The following is a 22,338-nucleotide window of genomic DNA, read 5'->3' on the forward strand; positions in this document are numbered from 1 at the left end:
TATTCATAATAGCCAAAAGTGGAAAACATCCCAGTGTCCATCAGCAGATGAATGGATAAATAAACTGTAGTATAGCCACGCGATGAAATACTATTCAGCCATTAAAAGGAATACTGATACTTGCTATGACATGGATGAATCATCAAAGCATTATACAAGGTAAGAGAATCCAGATGAGGCTGGCACTGTGGCGTAGCAGGTAAAGCCACCACCTGTGACACCAGCATCCATGTGGGTGCCGGTTCAAGTTCTGGCTGCTTCACTTCTGATCCAGCTCTCTGCTGTGGCCTGGGAAAGCAGCAGAAGATGGCCCAAGTGCTTGGGCTCCTGAACCCACCTGAGACACCCAGAAGAAGCTCCTGGCTCCTGGCTTCAGATCTGCCCTGCTCTGGCCATTGTGGCCATTTGGGGCGTGAACCAGCAGATGGAAGACCTCTCTCTCTATCTGTGTGTGTGTGTGTGTGTGTGTCCTTCTCTTTCTCTCTGTAACTCTGCCTTTCAAATGAATAAATCTTTTAAGAAAGAGAAAGAGAACCCAGATACAAAAGGTCACACATATGATTCCATTTATATAAAATATCCAGAATAGATAAATCCATAGACATAGATCATGGATTGGGGCTCCCAGGGGCTCCGAGAGAGAATAGGGAGAAACTGATTACTGGGGAAGGAGTTTTGCTTTAGAATGGGGAAGTGTTTTGACACGATACAAAGAAGATGGTTGCACATTGTGATCTAGTAAATCCCACTGAATTACACTTTAAAATGATCAAATTATTAAATAACTGTTTTTTCAAGGAATGAAAATGGCATGACTCAGCCTTGGAGGCATTATACTAGGTAAAAGAAGGCAACATGAGAGCCCGCATGGTGTGGGATTCATTTATATGAAGTATCCAGAGTAGGTCAGTCCACAGAGACAGGAAGTAAACTGTCAGTTGCTGGGGACGTGGGTACTGCATTCCTCTGGAGGATGATGCAAATGTTCTGGAATTCGTGGTGATCATTGGACAACCTTGCACAAAAGCTAAAACTCACTAATAGGTGTACATTTTAAAGATTGATGTATTTATTTGAAAACACTGAGAAAGAGAGAGAGATCTTCCATCTGTAGGTTTATTCTCCAAATATATGACCGCAATGGCTGGCACTGGGCCAAATGGAAGCTGGCACTGGGCCAAATGGGTCTCCCGCATGAGTGGCAGGGGCCCAAGCACTTGGACCATCTTCTGCTGCTTTCCCAGGCACATCGGCAGGGAGCTGGATCAGAAGTGGAGCAGCCAGAACTCGAACCCGGCACCCGAATGGATGCCAGCAACAAGCAGCAGCTTAACCCACTATACCACAACCTGGCCCCTAAAGTGTTCCTCTTAAGGAGTGAGTTTTAGGATACTAAATTATATCCCAACTTAGAAAATTGCAAATCAGGCCAAACAACAACCACAAAGCTGCATCTGGGAACATGCCCAGTGAGTGGGTCTCCTGAATGGCCCTGCTGGGTCTACACAGTGGGCTCTTGGCATCCTCCCCATACCCGCTCCCCCGGGCAGGGCAGAGTTAATACTATCTGATAGGAACCAGGGTGGTAATTTTCCGGATCAGGGTCTCCTTTTTCTTTCTTATGCTCTCTTTATCCTCTCATCTAGCACTCATTTTAAAAGTCTTCCCTGTTCTGCACACAACTGCTCAGCCTCTTACGCCTAACGGAGAGGAGCTGATGCACACGGCGAGGTGCGGACTCCCAGGGGGGCGCTCTCTCCTCGCAGCCGGGCTCCCTGGCTGCCCTGGCAGGGGGGCATTACTTGCTCTGGCTGCAACCTCACTGCTCACTGCCTCATAACCCCCTACTGAGAAGTCAGGGCTGACACAGATGGAAGAAGCATCACTGGTCAGTCGGCGTGCTGTCCTCCTGCCTGGACGAGGCCAGGTCCTGTTCTGAGTTGGTGCTGGCTGCTGCAGACTGCTATATTCAGTTTTGCCTCGCCGCTAATAGCTGAGTATATCACTTCTATTTTTGCATCTGTTTTTCCTGTTGTACTAGCCTGGGATGGCGGCAGTAGCTGCAGATGTCCTCAGCTAGGTTTGGAAGACGTAACAGATGCGTCTCTCCCATTTCTGTGTTCCTGAATCTCAGCCGCCAAGTGACAGGTGCTCGTGTCCTCACTCTATCCCTTCCAACCTGAAGGCAAGGAGCTTTGCTTCTTGTGTTTAGCCTTGCACCCAATACCCTCTTCCTAGTCAGGGTTACCCCTGGGTAAGCACGGTAATATTTTAGGATTAGCACATTCATGTGGTATGATGTAACATGAGCTAGCCCTTGCCTATACACTCCGCACAATTCTTGATATATGGGTTCCAGAAACAGATCAGCACTCTCATCTCGAGATTCAGCCCATGGGCCAAATCTTACCTTCTGAAAATGCACCACTGTAGAGTAACACATCCTGCCTCAGAGTATAGCAGGAGCTGAGAGCAAACAAGTCCGCGCTGGGGGATGCATCATGCCCACTCTGTGCGTCCTTGTTTCCGCCCATTACTTTTTTTTTTTTTTTTAATTTTTTTTGACAGGAAGAGTGGACAGTGAGAGAGAGAGACAGAGAGAAAGGTCTTCCTTTGCCGTTGGTTCACCTTCCAATGGCCGCCACAGCCGGTGCGTTGCGGCCGGCGCACCGCGCTGATCCGAAGGCAGGAGCCAGGTGCCTCTCCTGGTCTCCCATGCGGGTGCAGGGCCCAAGCACTTGGGCCATCCTCCACTGCACTCCCTGGCCACAGCAGAGAGCTGGCCTGGAAGAGGGGCAACTGGGACAGAATCCGGCGCCCCGACCGGGACTAGAACCCAGTGTGCCGGCGCCGCAAGGCGGAGGATTAGCCTAGTGAGCCGCGGCGCCGGCCACCGCCCATTACATTTGACTCCTGTAATGCTCAGAGCTGCTCCGAGGCATGAGGCAGCATTGGCCTGAGTGCATGGATGCCCCGGGGAGGACTCTGGGTTTGGGAATCCGCTCTGATCCTGAGACTGCACCCTGACTGATGGGGATCATTTCTGTTCCGGTTCGCATGGAAGCATTCTATTCGGAGGAGAGGTTGCCCAGTTACCCACAGGTTCCCATGGTGGCCTCCTCTTGGTGTATCCCCCTCATCCAGGGCTCTGGCCTTCAGAAATCCAGGCTGCTCTCAAGGCTGGTTTCCCATGAAGCCACCTCCTTGGTACCATCCAGAATGACAGTCAGTCTTTGAAAACCCAGCACTTGGGGGGCCATTATTCCCATCTTAGCGTGACCTTTGCTCCACCCATAACCCCCCTTGCCACTACCACCATTAGAAAGCCAAACTGATTTTTCCAGAATTAGAACCAAGGGACTTAGGTGACCTTAAGCGGTGTTTCTCGCTTCTGGCAGCCTGAACACCGTTTCCTGCCCCGCCATTGTCCTGCTGGGAGGGCTAGGAGTACTCAGCAGCACGTGGGCACTGCCTGGTGTTATCCAGGACGCTCCTCCAGCTTCCCCAGCACACCCCTCCTCCTCTCCTCTCCCTTCTGATCAACCCACACTTTGCATTTGTTAAGAATCACTAAGGAGGGGCCACTGTTGTTGGCATGGTGGGCTAAGCTTCCGCCTGTGGCACCAGCATCCCATATGGGCACCAGTTCATCCCAGCTGCTCCTCTTCCGATTCAGCTCTCTGCCATGGCCTGGGAGAGCAGTGGAAGATGGCCCAAGTGCTTGGGCCCCTGCACCCGTGTGGGAGATCCAGAAGAAGCTCCTGGCTCCTGGCTTTGGATCAGCTCAGCTCTAGCTGTTGCAGCTATTTGGAGAGAACCAGCAGATGGAAGACCTTCCTCTCTGTCTCTCCCTCTCTCTGCTTATGACTCTGCCTCTCAAATAAATAATTTTTTTTTTTTTTCAAAATGAAATTACTTTGGAGCCTGAGGGAGCTGTGTGGCCATTTTATCAGCCTTCACATACTTCTCTCCCAAAACTTCTGGTACAGGAAAGACGCTTGAGTGTCCCTCTCGGTTGATTGCCAACTCTTGAGAAAAGGTTGGGAGATTAAAATACTGTGTGGGCAAATGATAGAATCCTGGGTGTTGAAGTATAACTATAAAGTAACAAGGCTAATTTTCTAACTGCCATATTATTTTTTTAATCACTGACTGACTCCTATTTCCTTCAAATTTTGACCTTCTGAGACACTTTTTTTTGTATTTAAAGATTTATTTATTTGAAAGGCAGAGTTACAGAGAGAGATAGAGACAGAGAGAGATCTGATTCACTCCCCAAATGACCAAACTGACTAGACACAAAAGACTGACTAGACCAAAAGACTCGAACTGATGCCCACATGGAATACCAGCACTTCAGGCAGAGGCTTTACCTGCTGTGCCACAGGAGACTCACTTTATTGACAGTGCATGACCTTTGGAAATACTCTTTTAGAACTGAACTGAGGGCCAGTGCCGCGGCTCACTAGGCTAATCCTCCGCCCGCGGCGCCGGCACCCCGGGTTCTAGTCCCGGTCAGGGCGCCAGTTCTGACCCGGTTGCCCCTCTTCCAGTCCAGCTCTCTGCTGTGGCCCGGGAGTGCAGTGGAGGATGGCCCAAGTGCTTGGGCCCTGCACCCGCATGGGAGACCAGGAGGTAGCACCTGGCTCCAGGCTTCGGATCGGCGCAACGCGCCGGCCGTAGCGGCCATTTGGGGGTTGAACCAACGGAAGAAAGACCTTTCTCTCTGACTCTCTCTCACTGTCTAACTCTGCCTGTCAAAAAAAAAAAAAAAAAAAGAACTGAATTGAGAGCCTTTTCCTCTCTTTTACCCTTGCAGTCACTTCACTGGAGTTTTTTCCTACTTAGGAAATTAATATACATGGTTCCCGACTTACAGTAATTCAACTTAATCTTCCATCTTTTTTTAAAGGTTTATTTTATTTATTTTAAAAACAGAGTTACAGAGAGTGGTAGAGACAGAGAGAGAGAGGTCTTCCATCCGCTGGTTCACTCCCCAGATGGGCGCAACGGCTGGAGCTGTGCCAATCCAAAGCCAGGAGCCAGGAGCTTCTTCAGGGTCTCCCACGTGGGTGCAGGGTACCCAGGGAGTTGGGCCATCTTCTACTGCTTTCCCAGGCCATAGCAGAGAGCTGGATTGGAAGAGGAGCAGCCGGGCGCAGAACCGGCACCCATGTGGGATTCCAGCACTTCAGGCCAGGGCTCTAACCCGCTGTGTCGCTGTGCCACAGCGCTGGCCCATTAATCTTCCATCTTTATGATGGTATGAAAATGATGAGCATTCAGTAGAGCTGCACTTCAGGTTTTGAATTTTGATCTTTTCCCAGGCTGGCAACAGTGCAGTAAGATCCTACTATGCAGTGCTGGGCTCTCAGCCCCACAGTCACACTCACAAGAGTGACCAGCGGTGCTCTCCAGCGTCCTTGTTGCTAAGCGCTTCATTCAGTGGGTTAGGGGTGTTGAGTGCATTTTTTACTGAATGGTATTTTCAACTTCAGGTGGATTTGTTGAAACAACCCCATGATGAGTTGAGGAACGCCTGTATATGCATAACATTCACGGTGGGGTGGGGTGGGGTGGGGTGGGGTGGGGCAGATAGCACAGGAACTACCAAAAAAGTCAGGTGCCCAGGGACCTACATTGAGCTGTAGCCACTGTAACCTTTTGGTGGAAATCCCTCTGGATTTTTTTGCTATGCACATTCAAACAGTTTTAAGTAGCTACTAAATCAATTTGAATATTTGCAACACTGAGGATTAATATGTGTAATTATGAGAAGCCTCATTAACCAGAAAAAAACTACAACAAATATTCCTCTAGATTAATATAAATAGGTAATTTTCTGAAGAACTATGAGAGAGAGAAGGAGGGAGAGAGGGATGGAGGAAGGGAGGGAGAGAGAGAGAGAATGCTCAGCCTCATTAGAAATCAGGAATGTACAAATTAAAACAACAGGGAGGTACCCTTGATTGCCCATAAGGTTGGCAAAAGATTGATTTTGTTAAAGTCCAGAGATTTAAAAAAATACTCTCCTGTAATTATGGGGGAATGGAAATTTGTACACGTTTTCAGAGATCAAATTAATGGCACCAAATTTTTAAACCTACTTTCAATTTGAACTAGTAAATCTCAGACTATACGCTACATAAATGCTCACATATAAACAAAGATTTGTACAAGAATTTTTTCAACTCTGTTTGCAGTAACCACGATTTGAGATGATGAATCTACCTAATAACCAATAGGAGGCTAGATAATAATAATGTGGTGCCATTTGCCTAAAAGTGACTCTCAAGGCCAGTGTTGTGGCATAGCATTGTGGGTAAAGCCACTGCCTGCCACGCTGGCATCCATAAGGACGCCAGTTTGTGTCCATCTTCTCCACTTCCAGCTCCCTGCTAATGGCCGGGGAAAAGCAGCAGAAGATGACCCAAGTACTTGGGCCCCTGCCACCCACGTGGGAGACCTGGCTCCTGTCTTTGGTCTGGCCCAGCCCTGCCATTGTGGCCATCTGGGGAGTGAGCCAGAGGATGGAAGCTCTCTGTCTCTCCCTTCTCCCTGGACTCTGACTTTCAAAATAAATAAATGAATCTTAAAAAAAAAAAAAAAAAAAAGGTAACTCTCTAGGGGCCAATGTTGTGGTGCAGGGGGTAAAGCCGCCAGCTGTCATGCCAGCACCCATATGGGTGCCAGGTCGGTCCTAGCTGCTCCACTTCCCATCCAGCTCCCTATTAATGGCCTGGGATAAAGCAGAGGAAGAGGGCCCAAGTGCCTGGGCTCTTGGCACCCATGTGGGAGACCCAGATGAAGCTCCTGGCTTCAGCCTGGCCCAGCACTAGCCATTGCAGCCATCTGGGGAGTAAACCAGCAGACGAAGGATCCCCCCCACACACACTTTCTCTCTGTCTCCTTCTGTCTCTAACTATGACTTTCAAATAAATAAATGAATCTTTAAAAAAAGTATTTAGCCATCTATCTGTGAGTAAAGACCCATTTTAAAATCTGGAGCAAACCTCCCCAAACTGTTAGGATCCACTTTCATGGGAGGGGAGTAAGAGGGGGAAGGTACTGAGAGGAGGATTTCCACTTTCTCCTCCCTGTTCTGAATTGTTTGAGTTCTGCCGTAGTCTGTATTTGTCGTGTATAATTTTGCAATTTGGAGTCAGTGTGACTTTGAGACATAGCCAACAGCTATTTGAAGCCACATCCAGTACATCAAATGGGTGATAGCGCTTCTCCTAGGGTGCACTGGGCATGATCGTCCCTTGGGAGCTGGTGACTGGGTGCCCAGAGAGCCTCACAGCCAGTGCGTAACCGTGCTGAGCAGCCCTGGACTTAAGATGGTCCTGAGTGGACGGACCCTGAGGCCAAGCAGACCCGCACCGCCTTCGTCATCCCAGCACTCACGCTCTCGGCCTGGATATCTCACTGCACGCTTGGACGGGTTGTTGGGTTTTTTCCTTAATCTTTCTAAAGAAACGATTTTCCTCAAAAAGATGTTATTTTATACAGTCCCCCTTGGAAATACTAGAAGAGATGTCAAAGCCCCAGAGTTTCTGCTCATTCAAACGCACAGCGGATCTTCAGGGAAACTTGTCACGCTCAAGCTCCCTTCTGAATGAATCCGCTTGGATGTCTCAGTTTAACTCTTCAGCCCTCCACCTAGCATACTAGGTGATCTGAACTTGGATTTTTGCCACATTTCTTCATCTTAGGTTAGCGTATTTCCTGGAGCTGTAAAAGAGACCACCGGGCAATCGGTGACACCTACTTAAGTACTTTATAGTTCACAGGCCTCATCACTTGTGCACCTCCTATGTGGAATCGTCCAGAATGAACGGCTCAGGAGGGATAGAGGAACACGGAAAAGGTGCTGAGGACTGAATCTGTCCCTGCCCACATTCCTGTGTGGAAGCCCTAAACCCCAGCATGCCCACGGGGCCTGTGAGGGGTGACTACAGCTAATGAGGCCATAGGGTGGAGCTCTGATCTGATAGGATTAATGTCCTAATAAGAAGACACACCAGAGAGCTCACTTCCTCTCTGTGTGCACAGGAAGAGGCCATGTGAGCACAGAGCAAGATGGCAGCCACCTGCGAGCCAGCAGCAGAGGCCTCGCAACGGAACCTGTTTTGCTGGTACCTTGAACTTGGACTTCCCAGTCTCTGGAATTTTGAGAAACACGTTTCTGTTGCTTGAGCCGCTCAGTCCACGGTGCTTCGTTCCAGCAGCCCTAGCAGACTAACATGCAGGGAGGCACCTGGTCATGTCAGAAGTGACCTGAAGCGAAGGCTGAGACTCCGCTGTTCCGTAAGGAGAAAGTCATCAGGGGCAGGTTCATCGCCTTCTCAGGGAAATACCTCAAGGGCTTTGCATGTGACTCAGCTGTCATCATCCGCCCAGTGGCTAAGGGCGGGTGATGTCTTGAGCTAAACGCCATGCTGCTTTGGGCAAATGACTTTCTGTGGGGTTGGGTTCGTGCATCGACATACAGCATAGATGGAACAGGTGATGTCTGCGGCCCCTTTGACCTCTGCAGTTCTCTGGTTCCTTGACCTCTGAAATTCGACTCTTGGGAATATGAGAATTCTTTGGGCTTATAATAAAAGCTGGGCACAGCCCTGTGCCAGGCAGCGTGCTGGACTCTATTACTCGCATTCTCAGAACTACCCTACAACGTGGGGTTTTGCCTGTTTTAGAGAGGAAGAAACTGGTTGCCAGGGGATGCAGGACCTGCCCGGGGCATACAGCAGGTGAACCGCCAGGGCCAAGCTCGAGTCTAGGTCTGTGCTAACCCAGCACCCCTGAACTCTACCTTCCCACTCTGCCCCTGGATTTGGTGATCGTCCGCCTAGCCTCACTCTGTCTGACATCCCAGCTCTGACGCTCTGTCATCTGTCAGCATACAGGCTTCTGTAATTGCTCCAGATCTTTCAAAGGCCTTGCTTACTTTGTACAGAGCACTGCGGTCTCACTTAGATGAAACAGTCCATGTCTACCCCGAGAAGGGGCCTGGCACACGGGGGCACTTAATATGTGCTAGCTCTCATTAGCACATCCCAACACGTTTGGTTTTCTACTTTACCTGGATTACTTGGGGGTACCAGATAGCAGGTACCAGGAACTTATTACCCTGTTAACTGGGCTAGACCTGAGCTTGGCTCTGAACATTGCTGACCAGAACAGTCCCACTGCCATTCAACTCTACCTTCTTCCTGTCCAGGGCAAGGAGCTGGACTACACAGATAGTGGGTGCTGGGACCGTGCTCGGTCCAGATAGCAAAGGTTCTGGCACAACCCACGTTCCTTCATTCTTGTCATCAAATAGCCAAACCTGGAGGAGAGCTGTACCAGTCTGAGAGACTACAACCAGATTATTTCACTGAACTTCTTTAAATAGGAGCCTGAATTGCTGAACTGTAAGGGTTAGTAGAAATGTGATGAAATGTGATGCTTTTTTTTTTTTTTTTTTAGTTTTTAGAAATTATTTAAGAGACAAATTTCCCATCTGGTGATTCACACATGAGTAGTGGGAACCCAAATACTTTAGTGGCCACCACTCTCTACCAGGGTCTGCATTAGCAGGAAGCTGGAGGCAGGTGCTGGAGCCAGGAATTGAACTCAGGTGGGATGCAGGACACCTAACTGACATCTTAAATTTTGTTTTAATTTTTATATATTTATTTGAAAGAGAGGCAGAGACAGATATACAGAGAGAGATCTTCCATCCACTGGCTCACTCTCCAAATGCCCACGACAGTCTAGGCCAGGCCAAATCCAAGAGCTTGGAACTCAGTCCAGGTCTCCCCATGAGTGGCTGGGATCCATGTACTGAGCCACACCCGCTGCCTCCCCGGATGCACATTAGCAGGAACACGGGATCAGAGGTGGAGCCCGTACTCAGACCCAGGTACTCTGACTTGGGATGTGGGTCCCAAGTGACCCCTTACCTCTGTGCCAAATGCCTGTCCTGATTCCTACTTCCCTGCCTAGCAAACCCTCACATCCTAACGTCCAGCTCAGTGAGTTCTCTCTGGGCCACTTCAGGGCTACAACAGTGCTTAGCCTGTAATAGAGACCTTCTGTAGCAATGAAAGAGTCCTGCTTCCTTCTGGAAGAATAACTGGTAGAAGGGTTAAGAATCCCTTAGCCTCCCTGAGCCTGGGTTTTCCCAGGGGACTAGGAATCTACAGGATTGTTTACATTCCTCACATTCCACATTTAAGATGCCCAGGGAAAACATAAATCTTAAATACAAATACTCTTTTTATTTACTTATTTTTATAAAAGTTATACAAGTTATACAAGTTTCATGTATTTCATATATACAGATTTATTTTAATTCAAGAGGCACAGAAAGGCAGCTAAAGCTCTGCTGGTTACTCCCCAAATGCCTTGCAGTCGCTAGGATTGGGTCACACTGAGGCTGGGATCCAGGAACTCAATCCAGGTCTCTCTCGTGGGGGTGAAGACCCAGGTGTTTGAGCCGTCATGTGCTGCCCCCCAGGGTCTGCACCTGCTGCCTCCCAGGGTCTGCACTGGCAGGAAGCTATAATTAGGAGCCTGAGCTTGGAATCGAAGCAGTCACTTTGCTACAAGACACAGGCATCTAGACCAGCTATTAACTTCTAGGTCAAACATCTGCCCCAAAATGCCCCTTTTTAAGTGATTTGTAAACAAAATAGTCACCCAGATTTTCATTATAAAATCTGCAGTCACACTAAGGCCAGGCCAAAAACACAGAGTTGTGGAGTGTGAATGGCATCTCTGAAACTGGCATCGTAGAATGAAGAAAACTCAGAGGCCCTGAAATAGCCCCAGCCTAGTGACACCAGTGAAAGGCTGCGGCAGCTCTGCCAGAGAAGATGGAGTTCACCGACTACAAAGAAAGGAGACTGACGAACGAGACGCACGACATCTGTCACACCCAGGGCATCAGATCAGCTCTATGACTTTACCTCACCATCAGCAGATCACCTCATTTATTAGCTAATCGGGCAGAATTCAGGGTCCTGCATTATCTTTCTTTTTTTTATTTTTATTTTTATTTAATTTTTTTTGACAGGCAGAGTGGACAGTGAGAGAGAGAGAGAGAAAGGTCTTCCTTTGCCCTTGGTTCACCCTCCAATGGCCGCTGCGGCCGGCGCGCTGCAGCTGGCGCACCTCACTGATCCGAAGCCAGGAGCCAGGTGCTTCTCCTGGTCTCCCATGGGGTGCAGGGCCCAAGCACTTGGGCCATCCTCCACTGCACTCCCAGGCCACAGCAGAGAGCTGGCCTGGAAGAGGGGCAACCGGGACAGAATCTGGCGCCCTGACCGGGACTAGAACCCGGTGTGCCGGTGCCACAGGCAGAGGATTAGCCTATTGAGCCGAGGCGCAGGCCTGCATTATCTTTCTTAATCCTGCATGTGGTCAGTTGAAAGCCCAGGGATCCCAAAGCCTAACTGTAACTGCTTACCAGAAATGTCACCTTCGCTTCGAAGAACTCAACGAGGGCCAACTGTGAGGCAGTTTTCCAGTTTTCCCATGGTGCAGTCTGACGGTGCAAACTGGACATGCCTGTGCACGTGCCCAGCGCCTGACATCTCAGTCGCTTTCCAACTCCGATGTGGCCTGAGGGCGTGGGTGCTTGGCGCATTAAGATGTCCGAGTCCCACACTGCAGTGCCTGGGTTCAATTCCAAGCTCTGGCTGCTGACTCCAGCTTCCTGCTAATGAAGACCCTGGGAGAGATACAGCAATGGCAGTTCAAGTAATCAAGTTCAAGTAATCAAGTTCTGCTACCCATGTGGGAGACCTGAATTGCATTTCCAGCTTTGGCCTGGCCCAGACCCAGCGCTCGCTCGCTCACTCTCTCTCCCCTTATGTGTGTATGTGTGTATGTGTGTATGTGTGTGTGTGTGTGTGTGTGCGTGTGTGAAATAATAAGCAAAACTGTTAAAATAGGTGTGGCCCAGGGGTAGAGTATGACACTGAAGAAGAATGGCATAGAGGCTGTAGAGAAATTATTTCAGCTTTAGAAAAAGTCAAGGAAGAAAGGTCTGAATCTATATTCAGGGTGAACTGTGGCAGACAGGGAATAGTCCCTGTGCCCAGCAAGAAGGAATGGTATAAGGTCATGGAGAACTAGCTTTTTGTTCCTACAACACAATACCTACTTTGCCCGCTATGCCACGGCGCCGGCCCCTTCTAGCCCATTTTTAAAATACAGATGTGTCTGTAATATGCCACGCCCCCTGAAAAAGCTACATGACGGGAATATAATGTGTTCAGAGATTAGGTGAAGTACTTCTCCCCCTAAAAATCTAAAAAGCAAACGTTTTATATCCTTTTCTTTCCTTGGTCAAAACAAATGAAACGTGGGAAAGCAAAGCTCACGCTTACATCTGCTGGACGTGCCCACGGCTATCACGTTCCCAGTCAAGGAAACCTTTCCCTTCACTGAGCCTTCTCTGTAACTGTTAGGGTTCGTAGGCAGCAATCCAGTGGTTCCCATCACATTGTAAGTGACTGTGGTTCGTGCCAGCTGTGTACACTTAGGGCTTTCCTCAGTGGTCCCAGGCCAGTCAGACTGCCTTGTTCCCTTTGTTTCTTCCCTAAATTATGAAACAATTTCAGTTATACTCAATATACTACTCATGGACCCATTGCCCGTCTATTAATTATTAGCATTTTGCTTCAGATCTTTATTTATCTGAGGCAAAGAAACAGAGAGCTGCCATCCACTGGTTCTGTCCCAATGCCCACAATACCTAGAACTGGCCTGGGCCGAAGCTGGGAGTTGGAAACTCAAGCTGTGTCTGTCACGTGGGTAGCAGGAACTCAAGTACTGAGCCATCGACCACTGCCTCCAAGGGTCTTCACAGAAGGAAGCCAGAGCTAGAAGCCTGAGCTGAGCGTAGAACCCTGGTGCTTCAGTCTGAGATGTGGGAATCTTAACCAGCATCTTATTTGAAATAGATTTGAAAAGAAAGTCAGAAAGAGAGATGGAGAGACAGAGAATCTTCCATCTTCTGAATCACTCCCCAGACGGCTGCAACTGCTGGGACTGGAGCCAGGAGCTCCTCCCAGGTCTCCCATGTGGGTAGCAGGGGCTCAAGCACTGAGGACACTTTCTGCTACTTTTCCCAGGCCATTAGCAAGGAGCTGAATCAGAAGTTTCTCTAAGGCGAAACTCTAACCAGCACTCCGATGTAGGATGCTGGTGTCGCAAGCACTGGCTGAACCCATGACACCACCGTGCCAGCACAAATGAGCCTGTCGTCAGTGGTGCTTTATCTCTGAGAATCCTGTGAGTTCTAGCTTGAATGTGTTTGTTGCTGGACAACTTTTGCCTTTGCTTCCGCCAGCTGGCCCCAGGAATATACTTAACTGAGAAATCTTTTCTTGTAATCTCTTGGCTTGTGAATTTCTGACCATAGACAGCATAAATTTCAAAACCCAATTTGTGGGCTGGTGCTGTGGCATAGCAGGTAAAGCCACTGCCTGAGCGCCAGCATCCCATATGGGGACCGATTAGAGTCCTGGCTGCTCCACTTCCGATCCAGCTCTCTGCTGTGGCCTGGGAAAGCAGTAGAAGATGGCCCAAGTCCTCGGGCCCCTGCACCCACATGGGAGACCCGGTAGAAGCTCCTGGCTCTTGGCTTTGGATTGGCGCAGCTCCAGCTATTGCAGCCACTTGGGGAATGAACCAACAGATGGAAGCCCTCTCATCTCTCTCTCTCTCTTTCTCTCTCTCTGCCTCTGCCTCTCTGTAACTCTGCTTTTTGAATAAGTAAATCTTAAAAAGAAAAAAAAAACTGCATAAGGACAGGATCAAAATGAGAGAATCCGAGGGGAGTCACAACTCCTTGCTGCTTCCCTAAGGTGGGAGCTGTTCTTTTCTGACCCGTGCCTTCTGTGGCAGTCTTAGTTTCAGCACCTAACTTTGTTAGAAACTCACCTTTTATCCAAGCATGGGAGTAAAACCCAAGGCCCGAGACCAGCAGACCCCCTGGTGGCCACAGGCTACGCACTTCCACGGACACTGACTTCCCTCTTTGCTTTCAGCCTGGAAAAGTCCTCTTTCTGCTTTCCAGGTGCATTTATAGTGATGGGGCTGCTCTTCTATCCTGGTGCTCCGCGCATCGTGAGGGAGGGTCTTCAGTTCTCCAGGCCACAGAATCACAGGAAGAAAGCCCAGGGAGGGTTCCTCCCCAGCCGGTGGTCACCACCAGCCTTCCCAAGATGCCTCCATCTAAGTCTCGGGGCATCCTGGGAGTTCCAGGACTCACGGAGTCCAGTGGCCTCTAGAACTGGAAACAGCTGTGTGAGAAATGGAACACGCCCCGAGAGGACAGCGTGGCACTGCGGGGGGGGTGGGGGGGGTAGCATCCCGTGCACCCGTACACTCAGCTGTGTTAGCGTGGGCCGCCTGCCACGCCACCAGCACACGCTGCTGTAAGGGGGTCGCGCTGCCGTAAGACAGCCCCTGGCCACAAAGACTGGAATCTGTGCAGCCACGTGGGAATGCCCTGGGTGCTGTGCAGTGCTTGCCTGCGGGTGGGGACAGGAGGTGAGCTGGAAGACCGGTGAAGGGGGACCCTGCAGAAGCAGAGCACAGCAGGGGGAGAGATCAGGGGCAAGGAAGAATGGAGAAGGGAAGGTGGGTTACACACGGGCCTCCCTCGCACTTCTGGGAATGTGCACTTTCTTCTGAGGACAGTGGGAACCAGTAAGGAATTTACACAGGGGCTGGATTTGGTCAGCTTTCATACTTTATAAAACGATGGATGTGGCCACTGTGTGAAGAAATAATTAGAGGTTGCCAGGCTAGAGGCAGGGAGAACAGGCTGGAGACTGCGTGTTGATCTGGTGAGCGACAGCGGCTGCAGGACGGGAGGTGGCACTGGGCATGCTGGGAAGTGGCTCTGACTATTCATGAGCATTCAGAGGACCTAACAGGAGGTCATTTCCTTTCACAAAACTAAGAAGGACGGCCGGCGCCGTGGCTCACTAGGCTAATCCTCCGCCTTGCAACACCGGCACCCCGAGTTCTAGTCCCAGTTGGGGCGCCGGATTCTGTCCCAGTTGCCCCTCTTCCAGTCCAGCTCTCTGCTGTGGCCCGGGAGTGCAGTGGAGGATGGCCCAAGTGCTTGGGCCCTGCACCCCATGGGAGACCAGGATAAGTACCTGGCTCCTGGCTTCGGATCAGCGCGGTGCGCCGGCCGCGGCGGCCATTGGAGGGTGAACCAACAGCAAAGGAAGACCTTTCTCTCTGTCTCTCTCTCTCACTGTCCACTCTGCCTGTCAAAAAAATAAATAAAAAAAAATATTAAAAAAAGAACTAAGAAGGAGACAGCTAAGCAAGACGATGATTTCGTGGTGAAAACACACAGATCATTCTGCCAGTCTCCCTGGTCTTCAGCATTGTTTTGACTCCTGCAGGTTAAAAGCTACTCCCGTTTAGAACAAGTCTGTACCGACAGTGGTTCTCTGCAGATTGCACGGGAAGACAGATACTACTTAATTTGCCAAAACAGAGAAGAAAGATCCCGGTGATCCCTGAGTGCCGCTCCACTGGGCATGCCCACCTGCCCGTCACCCCCACTTTCCAGAGGCACTGCTCTGTGCACCAGACAAGCATGGGAGCAGAAGTCTAGGCCTCATGTAAGTGCATAGCATCTGAAGGCAACGCTTTTGCGCATAGCGCTAGTTCAGACATTCTGCCCTGCTGCCTGCCCTCAGACACCAGCTCATGCCTCCTGGACACGCGGGCTTCACACACTCTGCGTCCCTCCCTGCTGACGTGACAAGTCAGCCAGCGTGTGATGAAGACAGAAATACCAGGTATGCCAGCCCAGGCGGACCCGGCTCGTGAATCATCCGCAGCAGCTCCCAGCACAGTTGGAGCCACAGCCCAACTGCTCAGTACCTGTCTTCATTGTCACAGGGTAGACCTGGCTGCAGAGCCAGCAGCCAGGCAGCAACTGCAAGGAAGCAGAGAATTATAAATAACCCAGAGGACTCTTTCTAACAGCAACTGCCTGCTGATTTTGTGGCCTAACAGCTCAAGCAAAAAAAGGATCTAAATACAAGATTGTGCAATGACTAATTACTCAACACTGTGCGCATCAGCAGAAGTGGAACCTGTGGTGGGGGCTGATATTATCAGATGCCTTTGCTGTTTAATAATCTAGTGGCTTTGCGCTATTTAACACACAGTCTTCATGGAGAACAATGATTTTATTTCAAGTATCTCTCACTGAAATAAAAAAGCAGCTGTTAAGAGATGACCATTTGGCAGAAAATGTGTTAGCAGAGCTTCTGTACAATACGAACTCATACTGGATTAAGTGGCTTCTGTCTGGAATAGTGGAGTCACAAGGAAAAAAAGATTGCTGACCACAAAAGTCAAGGCCACTCTTTAGAATCCAGTGACTCACTAACAGACATTTTAGTTTTAAGTGCCATTTGTTCACCAATATATAAAGTTATTTATATACAAAGCTTTCATTAACATTGCCTGAAGAATGGGCCCTTTTAAATTCCATTTTTAGCTTGCACTCAGGATTCCACTTCTCTTTCATTAATATGGAATTCTGTAAATTATGGAACAAATTAGTCCACCGCAGACATCTGGGCAGAGTGGGGTTTGAGGCCAGTTTTACATCTCCACAGGCCATTCTTCTCTGGCCGGCCGGCCAGGGAGCAGGGAGCGCTGTTGCTGAGGGCGGCGCCTGCCCAGCACAGCACATGCAGGCCCTGAAACTGGACTGAAGACAGGCTAGCACAGCCCGCTGGGCTCCCGGCCCTGGGCAGTGTCCCTCCCTCACAGGCCCTCCAGGCTGGGGTAAGTTATCCTGCTTACAAGTAAAGCATAGACTGCTCTTCCCTTTGAAAGCATCAAGCCATGTGCAGCCTGAACAGCTTCACCTCGTCTCTGGCTCCCACTCTGGGTGGAGTGGGAATGGGTAAAGATTGAAAATGGGAGTTTTCAGAGATGGCTGCGGACAGCCCACGCTGAGACTGACTTGGGCCGCGCGCAGGTGGAAGGAGATGCGGGAAACAGGGTAAGGTCAGGGATGGCTTCTCTGTATGTTCTTTGTGTTTTGATTTTTAAAGATTTGTTTATTTACATGAAGAGCAGAGTACAGAGAAAGAGAAAGGGAAGGGTATCTTCCCTGCCTACAACAGCCAGGTCTGGGCCAGGCTGAGCCGGGAGCCTCGCACTCCCCTCCATCCTCTGGTGGCAGGGATCCTAGTACTGGAGTCATCACCTGTGCCTGCCGGTGCATTGACAGGAAGCTGGGTTAGAAAGAAAGGAACCAGGGCTTGAACCAGCACTCCGACTGGGATGCAGGCATCCCACGCAGCAGTTTAACCTGCTCTGCCACAATGCCCACTTATATTATTTGTTGATAAAAGACAGTGTGTCTACATTCTTAAAAAAATTTTTGTTGTTAATTTCCAAGCAAGATAGTACCCATATATAAGTTCACTCCCCAAATGCCCACAACAATCAGGGCTGGGTGGGGACCAAGGCCAGGAACATGGAATTCCATATAGGTCTCCCAGATGGGTGACAGGGACTCAGGCAATTGAGCCGTCACCTCCTTCCTTGCAGGTTACACATTAGCAGGAAGTTACTATAAGAGTAGAACTGGGACTTGAACCCAACCGTTCCAACAGGGCATATGGCATACACACAGTTTCTCTAACCACTAGGCCAAACACTTGCTCTTATCTACATATCTTACATGGTCATTTTTATGCAAATATTTTTTCAAAATGCCCCACTTTAGTACCAGTATAACTGGCCAGCCCAGAGCCCATCACACACTGGTGAAGCCAAGAGTGGACCCTGAGACACAGACCCAGGATAGAGTCAGGAAATGGCCTCTGCCAGTAAAAACCATTGGCTGACTTGGACCAGGTGTCATTGGTCACCGACCGGGTACCCTCACCTGTGAAGGGGGAGATCTCAGCCGGCACACACTGCAGTGGGCAGGGGGTGCTTTTGACCAATCCAATTCTAGATCAAATCCAAGTGACGCAGTTATGATCATCTGTACTCTTACCAGTGGTTACTAAAAACTTCGAGGGTACCTATAAATGAAGAATCTGGCAGTTCCAGGACAAACATTGGTGCAGCTTTTCTTGTTCTGCAGTAACTGAAATTTAATCAATATATTGAAAATGGAAAGAGTGTCATTTTTTATACCACTTCTGTCTCCTGGGACAGTGAATATCTTGGCCCCAGCTAACTTTGGTTTTGCACTTGACTCCCCATTGATTCTTCTCTGATCTAAGTGGAAGAAGGCGTTAGCCCTACCAGCCTCATTCCAAATAGAAATGTAGAATTCAAGTGAAACACTGATCTCAAATAAGAGAATGCACACCAATTTGTGTTGGGATTTGCTGTACATTAAAGAAGGGTACCAGGAGAGTTTGATGTAACATAGAACTGAAATTAGAATAGAACCAATATTTAGGCAGCCCTGCGCCTCGTTCCCTCCCTGCTGTGACGCGCAGGATTGGCTCTCAGTCCTGAGAGATTGCGTACCTGACGCAGTGCATTTCATTCTTTGATGCTGCGGTTTCCTCCCATGTTTATCACTGACATCTCAAGTTAGTTCTTTTTCACCTTTTCCATTCTAATCCCACAGAAATATCGACATAGGAGGAGTCAGAGTTTGCCTCTCACCCTCCCCACCCTCCATGTTTGTAGCATAGAAAGGCCCTCTGCCTGTTGAGCTGCTTGTCTGTGGCAGTTAAGCCTTCCTTCATACAGATTGGGCCTTATCCTTTTATATATATATATTTGAAAGGCAGAGCGCGCGAGAGAGGTCTTCCATCCACTGCTTCACTCCCCAAATGGCCACAATGGCCTGAGCTGGGCCTGATCCAAAGCCAGGAGCAGAAGCGTCTTCCGGGTCTCCCACGTGGGTGCAGGGGCCCAAGTGCTGGGCCATCCTCCACTGCTTTCCCAGGCACACCAGCAGGGAGCTGGATCAGAAGTAGAGCAGCTGAGACTCGAACTAGTGCCCATATGGGATGGTGGCATGACAGGCAGCGGCTTTACCTGCTATGCCACAAGGCAGGGCCTACATCCTTCTTTTTCTAAAGCTGAGAAAAAAGAGGTTGATCATGAACAGCTCACAGGGTAACGAGGTACGAGGTGTCCTGGGACACTCCTGAGACGTCTGGAGCACCCAGGCAGCAGCGTTTCCCCCTAACAGGCTCCCACGGGGACGCCTGCATTCAGCCCTGTCTAACTGCCCTACTCAGAACGCGCCTGGAGCTCCTTATTCGGATCTCCGCCACGGCTTGTCTTGGTCTTTACAGCTGCCCAGTGTTTTTGGCCAGTGGGGGAATTCCATAGCTTGCTCTGGCACCTTAATCCCTAGACTTGGTTTTTAACGACTCCCTTTTTCCAGAAACAAATTCCTTAGCACAGTGGTCCTCAAAGCTGGCACTGGGCCAGCAGCGGCCGTGTCACCTGGGGACGCAGTAGAAATGCAGAGCCCGGGCCCCACCTCAGATTGAAAGGAAAGGATCAGAAACGGAGGGCAGACCCAGACCGTGGTGTTCCCATGAAGCCCTGCGGGCAGGCGGGTGCAGGCTGAGAACCACGCGGTTAGAAAGTAAATGTTGCCTGACCTGAAGATATTCACCGAAGATGTGCTGTAGACTTTGAAGGCATTCCGAAAAAGAAGTTTCAAATCATTTTTGTTTATGTTTACTCATTTGAAAGGCAAGGTGACAGAAATAGAGAGAAATCTTTCATCCATTGACTCACTCTCCAAATGCCTACCACAACCGGGTCTGGACCAGGCGCCAAGAGCTCCATCTGCTCTCCCACTTGGGTGGCAAGGACCCAAGTCCTTGAGCCAACCCTGCTGTCTCCCTAGGTGCATTAGCACAAGGCTGGGTTAGAATTGGAACAGGGACTCAAACCCAAACATTATGGGATATGGGATGCAGGTGTCCCAAGCAGTGTCTTAACTGCTGTGCCACAACACCCACCCCTCAAGATGTCTTTGAGCAAAGCTGGCATCACCGTGTGGCCTGCCCAGAGGAAACTGCCTCAGCGGAAGCATTCCAGTCCGGCCACGCAGCCGTTTGACCTGGAGCAGCTTCCGACACTTGGTTTCCCATCTGGAACGTGCCAGGCCCCCACCCTACCTGCCTCACAGGGTTGTGATGAAATTCCAGTGGAATCGCACCATGCACACACTCCCTGAGCTAGGGAGTACTGGGGGAGAGGAAGGTCGTGTCGCAGGCAGGGTTCTGACAGGCTGAGCGTGTGGCAGGGAACTGAGTGGGGACTGGCCTGTGCTGATCACCTCCCTGGCTAGATCCACCTTTTTATCTCTCAGGTGACCACGTTCTGCTGTTTCAGGCTAATTTATCCTGAGTTAAGAGAGGAAAACCATTGCCTGATGAGTGGTTTCAGGAGGCTAGACAGAGAAATCCATTGCAGACCTGCTGTTTTCTGTGGCAGTCCCAAGAAAGCTGGGTGATGGCCTGTTAGGGCGGACTGTGTTGCGTGGAACCTGATGGTCCTATGCCCAGAACTGGGCACACACCAGAAGTGCCCAGGTCTGTCTGAAACCATTTCAGCCCTGTGCAAGGGAGTGCTGACCTTCAAGAAGGAAGCTTAGCGTCCACTGCCACCCATTAATCATTGCGGAGAAACCATAAAGAAAATTCTTCAAGAAAACCAAACCTTGTAGAAGCTGAGATTTCCAACCCAGACCAGCTGATGGGTGTTTGGGAAGAACGTGGATGGATTTCTACCTTAGACATCAGCCTTGACAAACCATCTCACCACGGAATTCTCCAATAGCAAGCTCCTGGTGCATTTATCATTTAATCTGAAAACTTCAGACTCTTCTGGGCAGGAAGGAAGCTAAACCCATGGGCTCAGTGCTCGCTGGGGTTGCAGTCTTAGCAACACAGAACCTCCCCCCGGGGGCAGCTTCCACGCCACTTTAATGAGTGCCCGCCAAAATCAAGGGACTAGGTATGAATAGAACTGGTTCATTCGGTGAATTGTAGAATGATGAGTTATTAACTATAGAACTAGAGTATTGAATTATTTTGCTCTCTAACAAATCTATAGAGAGCAGGAAGTAGCTTTGTGGTTCCTCGGCCTGGGAATAGTGGGGAGAAATGGAATGACTGCTTATGGCGTGAAGTGGGGGAAGAAACACTCCGAAATAAGATTGTGGTGATGGTTGTTCTACCCTGTGACTGTTCCAAAGAACACTGAATTGTACCCTTTAAATTGTACAGGACATGAATTCTGTTTCAAAGCTCTTTTTTTAATGGGCACATAACTGTACATAATTACAGGATATGGTGTGATAATTTGATCCATGTGACAGTGTGTAGTGGGTAACTAGCATTTCCCTCTCCTTAAACATGTAGCTTTCCTTTGTGTTGGGAGTCTTTACACCCCTCTCTTCGAGTTCTTTATAAAACATCTAATTGTTGTGAACTCTAGTCACTCTACTACCCTGACATCACCAGAATTTCTGCCTCCTATCTAACTGTATTTTGGTACCTGGTACCCAAACTCTCCTACCCCTCCCTTCCCTTCCAAGCCTCTGGTAACCACCATTCTACCCCCTACTTTAGCTTGTATATGTAAGTGAGAATGTACAGTATTTGTCTTTCTCTGTCTGGCTAATTCACTTAACATAACGTCTCAAGATCCATCCATGTCGTTGCAAATGACAGGATTTCATCCCTTTTCGTGTCTGCACAATATTCCATTGTGGATATTTGCCACAATTTCTTTGTCCATTCATCTGCCATCAATGCTCTTTGTTTTTAAAGTTCTATTTTGGGATGGGGGGTGGAGACCAGAAGCCCACTGTAGCCTTTGTTCATTACCACCCAGCCCTACCACAAGGAACATGCTTATTCCCTAATCATCCTCTGTCTGCCCCCATGAAATTTTTTTAAAGATGTATTTATTTATTTGAGATGTAGAGTTACAGAAAGGGGATGAGACAGAAAGGTCTTCCATCCACTGGTTCACTCCCCAAGTGGCCACAACGGCCAGAGCTGAGCTGATCCAAAGCCAGGAGCCAGGAGCTTCTTCCAGGTCTCCTATGCAGGTGCAGGGGCCCAGGGACTTGAGCCATCGTCCACTGCTTTCCCAGGCCACAGCAGAGAGCGGGATCAGAAGAGCAGCAGCTGGGATATGAACTGGTGCCTGTGTGACATGCTGGTGCTGCAGGCAGAGGCTCAGCCCACTATGCCACAGCGCCGCCCACACCTTGAAATTTTGATGTCAGATAGTACGTGTGAGCATGTGTGTGCACTCATACAATGGCCATTCGGAAAG

The 22,338-nt window shown here is 49.5% G+C and overlaps 1 protein-coding gene and 1 long non-coding RNA gene across 5 annotated transcripts in view; one reads left to right on the plus strand and one right to left on the minus strand.

Annotated features, from left to right (window-relative positions):
- Nucleotides 1–22,338, plus strand: part of RBKS (ribokinase) — a 115,340-nt gene that overhangs the window by 73,667 nt on the left and 19,335 nt on the right. The gene's annotated exons all lie outside the window — the stretch shown is intronic.
- The window catches only part of LOC149128161 (uncharacterized), a 60,557-nt gene that overhangs the window by 32,621 nt on the left and 5,598 nt on the right, over nt 1–22,338 (minus strand). Inside the window, exon 1 of one of the 2 annotated variants that reach the window (XR_016229522.1) lies at nt 11,459–11,722. The exons of the other annotated variant lie outside the window; for it this stretch is intronic. This is a non-coding gene — a long non-coding RNA (uncharacterized LOC149128161). Of the gene's footprint in view, nt 1–11,458; nt 11,723–22,338 lie in introns of those variants that run through there. 2 annotated transcript variants of the gene reach the window in all.

The sequence above is a fragment of the Oryctolagus cuniculus genome, chromosome 2, assembly GCF_051225735.1.
Source record: "Oryctolagus cuniculus isolate XC-2025 breed Fujian yellow rabbit chromosome 2, ASM5122573v1, whole genome shotgun sequence".
NCBI lineage: Eukaryota > Metazoa > Chordata > Mammalia > Lagomorpha > Leporidae > Oryctolagus > Oryctolagus cuniculus.